At 37.3% G+C, this 8,469-nt stretch overlaps 1 pseudogene; it reads left to right on the top strand.

The window, feature by feature from the left end:
- The first annotated feature begins 3,700 nt into the window (after positions 1 to 3,700).
- The window catches only part of LOC107676145 (protein NLRC3-like), a 10,701-nt pseudogene continuing 5,932 nt past the window's right edge, over positions 3,701 to 8,469 (top strand).

The raw sequence follows: 8,469 nt of genomic DNA, 5'->3' as shown, positions 1-8,469 counted from the left end.
CTGCGGGGCGCCAGGCCCGCTCTCTCCCCTGCCTCGCGGGCGTTCGTTGCCGCCGCCAGCTCGACCGCCTCTACCAGGCTGTGGATGTCCTGGGGATTTTGCATACTGACCGGGCGCCTCAGCGGGCGGGGCAGCGCCCGCAGCAGCCGATTGATGAGTACTTTCTTGGCTACCTGGTCAGGGGTCGGGGAACCTGCGAGAAGCCACAGGTGAGCCAATTATGTCTATGGAGTGTCATAATGGAGTGTAGTAATACTCCAAATGATTGTCCCCATGAGCATAACAGCTTTTTAAATTATAAATTATACTAAATGTGTTTCTGAAAATATAAAAAAAAATGTAGAAAGTTTACTGTAATGGTAGGTTTAAGGGATGATAGTGTATAACATTTATGAATATATAATATAATATATAATATAGATATGATGTAGAAACTTAAATTTTCTGTGAAACTGCGTTGCGACAGTTTGGTTTGTGAAAAAGTTATACAAATAAACATGAATTAAATTTAATTGAATTATGTCAATGTAAAGTCTCCATAAACATGACCGGACATGTCCGGGACCCCAATAGTCCTTATCGTTTGACCTGTTAAAATATATATAATTTTTTTCCTGATCCTGGTAAAATGTACAACGCTTTTATATTTTTAGTGATGACTAAAACTAGTGTAAATGATTTCCTTTGTTTTATATCATATGCGATCACATAATTAATTCATTTATTTTCATTTAAAAGAAGAGAATAAGACTTGGGACGATTGAATGCGCACGCGTGCGTGAGAGCGAGAGAGAGAGAGAGAGAGAGAGAGAGAGCTTTTCCATCTTAAACTAAACACAATTTTGGGAAACATTTCATTCACGGAACGGTCATTCCTGCACTAGGAGGAAATCTTTCTCCTGGAAAAATGTAAGGGTAGTTTTATTTATTTATTTATTGTTTTATTCCCAATTTCATTATTAGTCATGTTACATATTTTATTTAAATTATTTTATACAACCATCGGATTATATGTGTGGTCACACATATTATATGTTCTCATGATCTGTTAGAATTGTCTACTTATTATTTTATTGACCTTAAATCCAATATCTTTCTCACATCTCCCTTTATTGACCTTAAATCCAATATCTTTCTCACGCCTCCCATACAGAGAGAGAGAGAGAGCAAAAATGCCCTGCCTCGGAATGCAACCGGACACGCGGACCCCAGATGAGGGAAACCCCCCGGATGAGGGGACGGACCATAAGATCTTCAAAAACATTCCTTAGGTCTTCATTTATCGCCTGTCATCCTCTGAAAACGGTCAAACAGCTGAACAAACATCATATGTCATCCCCGGAGGTCATAGGTTGACGTCGGAATTTCACATATACCGGTTTTCACATCTGGACAGGTCACGGGGGTCAACACAATGTGGGTGGTCGCAATGTGGTGGGCTATGTTGGGGGAGGGGAAAGGTCACAAAGGTCAAAGCCATAAATCGTTTTGTCATAAGCTCCCGTATATTGACTACTATCCCGCATTCAGTGGCGCCTGCAGGTGTACGGCTGTACGCACTGTGAGTACCATGAACATCTCAGCAGTTATTATAGGCCGGTGTGTCCCGTATTTCTGTCGACTGAACCAGCCATACCATTAATTATGAATTTATCAGTCTTTTGCTCTTTAAAAAGTTAATTTAGGAAAACGTTTGGAGCATTTTTTGTTCGTTAAATGTAAGTTGTTTTTTTTAAGTAACGACCAAGCGGCCAGCGGCAGACAGTGAGCCTATGTTTGATCCATTTAGCCTTCTCAAATCATCACGACTTGCCTAAAATAAAATCTATAGATATAAAACAGTTCAAGCATATCACAATGTTAGTTTAAATGTTTAAACGATATAAATGTGCGCTTTTAGACACATATCTAATCGTTTGTGTGAAGAGTGGAAGCTGAAGACACTTTGCAGCACATGGAGGCGCCAGCGCGAGCACTCACTTGCATTTTGTTCTTGATAGTGGAAACAACTTAAAATACACCGTAATTTTTGCTCATAAAGGTAAGAGTAATGCATTCGGAAATGTAAAGGGTCTACTTTTATTTGTGTGCATTCACAATATCAAACAAAACGTTGTGATAATGAAAAAACAAAAACTCTTTCATTATGTGATCCGTAAAGATGCATTTCTGTCTAAAGGCACGTCCAATGAGGAGATGGCGAGTCATTTTTTCATCACCATCTAAACTATAAAAATAAGGAAAAGCCTTAAACAGGCCCGATTATATTTTTTTCTGATTTTTATGTTGCTCTGCGCTGAATACCTTAAAACTGAAAGGATTTGCTGCAACGCAATTTTGTCTGATAAGTGAATTATTTATTGGCCTATTTTTTTTTTAATTCATGCAGCAAATGCTTTAAAAACAGCTTTAAAAATTACTTTATTGCATTCCAGATGATTTTAAAGAACGTTACACTAAATTTTTACGGTTAGCTTTATTGTAAAACATTGTCATGAATTCGTTGTATTCGTAGGTAACACATGCTGATGACTGTAAAATTCAACACGATTAATTTGGTACTTCTGGCTGTGTGTGTTAGAGAGAGACGCACGCAAAGAGTTTCAATTTGAGTTTAGATGTTCAATTTATTATAAGAAACTGATAAGATACTGATTTTACTTGGTCTAAATTAAGTAGGTTGGCACAAATGTGATTATATGGGTTCCCTTCTAGACACGAGCGCTGTGTTTGTATGTGCTTCATAACTGTGCACCCCTGGGGGCCCGTCTAATAGCCTGCACTGGGGCCCGTCATTACTAAGTTACGCCACTGGTTTTAGCCCTGCTTGTTTTTAATGTTTTGATTAAATATCTGTATTGATCATATCATCGCATTATTTATTTTATTTTTATAAAAAGCGTGTATCTTTCTTTACTGCGCGCCTCTGATCTGCGCGCGCTTCTCCAGTCCTCCACAGAAAGGCGCGGAATTCAAAAATTAACGGTCGTTTGGTTTTACTGACTAACATTCGTTTATTGCTCTCTTTATTGCGTAATTACTTATTATTAATACATATCCGAGAGTAAATATTGTGATTTCGGAGAGATTTGACTCGTCTAATTGAAGAGAACATGAACTTGACTTGACTTGTTTGTTTCCTGACTAAAGGAGAAGCAAGTCCTCATTCAGTGGTAAGACATTAATCTAATGTTATTCTAGTTACAGTCAAATAATTATTCATTTTTTAAATGTCTGTAAAACTTGATATTTTAAAACACCCATATTGTGAATCATTGTTATTTGGTGCTTAAGAAACGTAAAATCTGGGTTATTATGGTACAGTGATAAAAGTTAGGAAATCTCACATATTAATGGATGAATTAAAAAGGTGGAACAGTGGACAATAGACTGGAGATTTTCAAAATGTCAGCAAGTAAATAATAATGTATGCTATTTACTCATAAAAGGAAAATCCTAGAACATCATGAATTAATATTGTATTATAAAGTCTTAGAACGTGTGGAAACGTATGGAAATATCTGGTTTGGTGTCTGGTTTGATATATATATATATAAAACATTATTTATTATATATATAAATAAAAAAAACATTTAGTTGATAAATGTAGAAAATCCTGTGTTATTTTAATGTGGCGTGGAGAATGCGTGTGACGTCACTGGGAGAGGAAGCGCAGGTGAGTCGACGCTGCAGGTGACTTCCGCTTTCATATTTCTCCTGAAGGACGTGTGTTCTTTGATATGTGTTTGAAACTCTTATTTTTAAGCAGATGAAGTGGTTTCGTTGCTGTCTAGTATTGCCTGTGGTTAATTTCAGCATTTGTGTTCGCATAAGACTAACATTGTGTGTTTGAGTGAACGCCACCGTCGTTCTGCTGTTTCTCCGACTCTCAGGATCCGTTCAGCTGAATGATTAGTTTGTCATTTCCACCCAGAGTAAGTGTTGGAGATCTCACTCTTCTGTCTGTTCAGCTGCATCATGGAAGACACACGAACACCCCGAGATCAAGAGCTTTCTCCAGGATGCAGGTACCTTGAAAACACACTATATTAACCCTAAAAAGAGCAAGAATATAAAGACACACCAGAAAATGTATGTATTGCTGTTTTCGATCTTATTAGGACACAAATAATACAAATTCGTGATATATATATTTTTTTTTTTTTCAAAACATGACGTCAGCTGCATCATGGAAGACACACGAACACCCCGAGATCAAGAGCTTTCTCCAGGATGCAGGTACCTTGAAAACACACTATATTAACCCTAAAAAGAGCAAGACTATAAAGACACACCAGAAAATGTATGTATTGCTGTTTTCGATCTTATTAGGACACAAATAATACAAATTCGTGATATATATATATATTTTTTTTTCAAAACATGACGTATATTTTTAATTATGTTTGTATGCTGGTCGCCCCTTTGCGGGAATAAACTGATTGAAAACAGAAAGATTGTTTGGCAATGTGTGTTAACATTTTAGCTACATTCTTAAAATATTTTATTCTCATAACTTACAGTAAACATTTGTTTTAATATTGTTTTAAACAAAAATCATAATGTCTATTTATGAATATATTAGCCTACTGTATCATATTTGATACACAAACGTCTAGTGAATTATTAACATGATCAAAGCTTTGCTGATAAACCTGTTGTACACAATCTACATGCCTTCTGCTCTCTGATTGATAGTTCATGCTTTTTTATCAAGGTACGTAGTTTTGCTGTGAAATCTTTCATGATATTTATAATGTAAAGAATAACTTTTATATTGTTAGTAATAATTAAAGATAAACATGTACTGAGCTGAACCTGCTTGGGTTTTCTTGATTATGCATTTATAATTTTATGTTAAAAAATATTCATTTTTAACTTTTTTTCATGGTAAAAATTAAATGTCGAATATGACACAACAGACTTTTGAGTAAGGTTTATTTGTGTATCTCTCAATAATCACTGAATTGCAATGAATTGCATATATGAGCCATAATAACCTGATGTATGAGATACAATACTAAACAAAAACAAACTACTTATTTTGTAAATTTTTAAAGTTTGCACATATGTTTTTGTTGGGTATCTTATTTCATAGATACAAATGTATACGTCTGTCTATATACACATGCCTGAAAAAATCCATGTATTGTTGACCTAAAACTAAATTCAGTATTGCAAACTAAATGATAAATTATTACATGATTGACAATAAATGATCATTTAAGAGTTTGAAGGATTGAACTAATTTTCTGAAAGTGTATAGACCACAGAGTCTATTTGTAAAAAAAATATCTTGATTTATACCCCTAAAAGTGTGACGTATCCCCTGAGATACAAACATTTACAGGCAGATTATAGAAATGTAAAAATTTAATTCATAACATTTCAACATAAACATAATAAGATAATGCTTAACAACAAATTGTTAAACATGTAAGTCCCCAATAAATATTGTAAATATGTGAAATACATCAACTTTTAAATGAGTGCGAGTATTTTCCCACAACAGGAGACCATAATGTTTTTAAATGAGCGAAACAAATAATGTATGAACAAAGTCACCAGATCTAAATATTCACAACAAACACAACACATTTTTGTATTCATATTAGTTATTATGGCAGAGAGTCTATGAAAGAACTTTAGTTTATGGTTTCTGTATCAACATAGTAAAAATGTAAAGTTCATATTAATACAGTAATTCAAAGGATTCTTTGTTATAGTTCAGTTCATCAGAAGAGATCAGAACCAGAGCCCAGCTGTGTGTTTATGAAGAGTGACGAGTCTATAGATCATCCACAACATTTCAGGTACAATATTTAATTAACAGACATAATTGAAATATTTGTTATGGTGTTTATCATGTGATTATTTCATTATTTCATCTGATATTGTAACATTTGCTCACACAGAGAGACATGTTCATGAAAGTACTTAGTGTACCTTTAATCTCTCTTTGTTATAGTTCAGTTCACCAGAAGAAATCAGAACCAGAGCCCAACTGTGTGTCTATGAAGAGTAACGAATCTTTGCATCATCCAGTTAATTTTAAGAGTGAAGACACAAGGTTTAACCTCAAGTATGATTTTTTTTTTGTAACAGATATGATTATAGTAAGGTATTTTAAATTAAACTGTAGAAATTATACAGCACTATAATAAATAAATATGAGCAGAAGTCTGGCTAGGAAATGCAGTAAATTTAATGACAACGAGCAGATATAGAGCACAGAGTAAAATTATTTTACTGCAATGCAAAAAGCAGTGCTAACCCTGCTCCAGAGTCTAAATGACATGTATGAAACATTCCTTTACCCAGGGTTAAAAGCGGTGTTAACTACGATAACCCAGGGTTAAGTGCAGTGTGAAAAGCCCTAAAATTACGAATCCAAAAACAAAACATTAGGTTATTTGCGTAATCAGCGATCAGCAATCAGGACTCCCAACTCGTTGGTAAATAACCCACTGCAGCCCGCTGTTGCATCATTCTCCACATTTCTTCTTCACCGTGCAGTCTGCAGGAAGGCCAGTGAGGTGAGATGCCTCACTTCTGTTATCAGAGAACAGGGGTTACGCAAGTAACCTAACGTTATCTTTCTAACATCCGTTCAGTATCTCACTATAGACCACTCCTGTATTGCAGATATGCTGTATGTACAGACACAACAAACACTTACTGTGTACTTAATAATATAATACAGTGAACACAAGCACAAAGCTGTTTACTTTTTACTGAATTATAAAAATGTTTGTGAATGACCTGAATGAAGTGTTATTACATATCAGGCACTGGTCCCACTCCTAACACTGAAGGAGCCAGAGATGACTATGTCACATCTAACTCTACGCAGCACAAATGTCCTGAATCGAAACTCCCCTGAACAGTGACCAGAAAGTAGTCATTCCTCTAGTGGAGTAAGCACGAAGCCCATGGAGGTTGTAAATTTGCATCCTTGTAACACATTACAGTTGCATCCACCACCAGTGAGAAAGCCGCTGACATGAAATAGGCGTCCCCCTATAATTGTCAGGCCAAGAGACGAAGAGCTGATTACTTGTAACAGTCTCGTCTTCTGCATGTAAAAATGCAGAGGGTGCACCGGGCATAAACAGTATAACCGCTCTTCCTCTCGTGAAGAAAAAGGTGGTGGAAAGAACAGTACAACAGATCTGTTTGCTCCTGTAGTGTCCCTGACCTTAGGAACAAACGCCGGTTTAGCTCTTAGCATAACTTTCGATCCATCTGATGAAAACTGCACGAGGAAGGATGTACTGACAAAGCGTTTAATTTACTCACCCGCTTTGCTGTAGTGAGTGTTGCTGCAAACTGCTGGCTGCGCCCCTCCCAGCCAGAATGCACCAGCCAGCGAACAACAAAGCAGTCTTTAAAGAAAGACGCTGCAAAACCAATACACTCTATTGGTTCAAAAGGAGGCTGCGAGAGCACATCCAGAACCACCGTTAAGTCCCAGGACGGGATTGGGCGTTTAGTGACAGGACGCAACCATCTTGCTCCCCTCACACATTAACATTTACATTTATTCATTTAGCAGACGCTTTTATCCATCGAGACTTATAATTGAGGAATACAACAAGCGATTCATCATAATGCGGCAAATAAACACAGGAAGTGCTCGTAATACAAAGTTTCAGACATTGTTCAGATTAGTACAAGCTAGACAGGGAGGAATTAAGGAAAGAGAAAGCAAAGCTTTTTTTATTTTATTTTATGATGCAGTCAAATGTTGATGAAAGAGATGAGCTGTCGCTTGAAAATTGTAAGGGATTCAGCATTCCAGATGGGTGTGGGAAGATCATTCCAGCAGCCAGGAATGATGAACGAAAATGTTCTGGAAAGTGATTTTGTGCCTGTCTGTGATGGTACCACGAGGAGGCTTCTGGAGGGGATGTAGATTTGTAAGAGTGAGTGGAAGTTGGAGGGTGCTGAATCTGTGGCTGTTCTATAAGCAAACATCAATCTCTTGAATTTGATGCGATGCGATCCGCTCCGCTCAGTCCGTTTGCCGCAGGGCCCAGTGTGGCCGCACCAGTTGCAACCCTCTAAGGATGGCCCTGCGTCTGTGTATATATACATGCCTGAAAAAAATCCATGTATTTTTGATCTAAACCATCTCAGGTTACTTATGTAACCATGGTTCTCTGAGTAGGGAACGAGACACTGCGTCCTCTAGGGGTCGCTATGGGGAACACCTTGTCGTGAACCGTGTCTGAAGCATACATTCAAAAAATACCAACAACATACCCACACCACCATGCTGAGGGGAGTGCATGCCAGAAACCTATGGCGAGCACTAAGTACCAACCCTACCATAGCTATGGGAGTTGCCCCAGGACGTTAGACGGCTGTCCGTGACATTATCCCCTATGGCAAAAGGCCTAGGCTACATACCCCAAAAAACTTACCTGTTAGGGCCAGACTCCTGGGCCCGGGGTAGAGCTCAAGGCT

This window comes from Sinocyclocheilus anshuiensis, unplaced genomic scaffold, assembly GCF_001515605.1.
Source record: "Sinocyclocheilus anshuiensis isolate Anshui unplaced genomic scaffold, SAMN03320099.WGS_v1.1 scaffold3807, whole genome shotgun sequence".
NCBI classification, from domain to species: domain Eukaryota; kingdom Metazoa; phylum Chordata; class Actinopteri; order Cypriniformes; family Cyprinidae; genus Sinocyclocheilus; species Sinocyclocheilus anshuiensis.
Note: the sequence above shows the minus strand (reverse complement) of the source record. Positions and strands in the feature narration are given on the sequence as shown.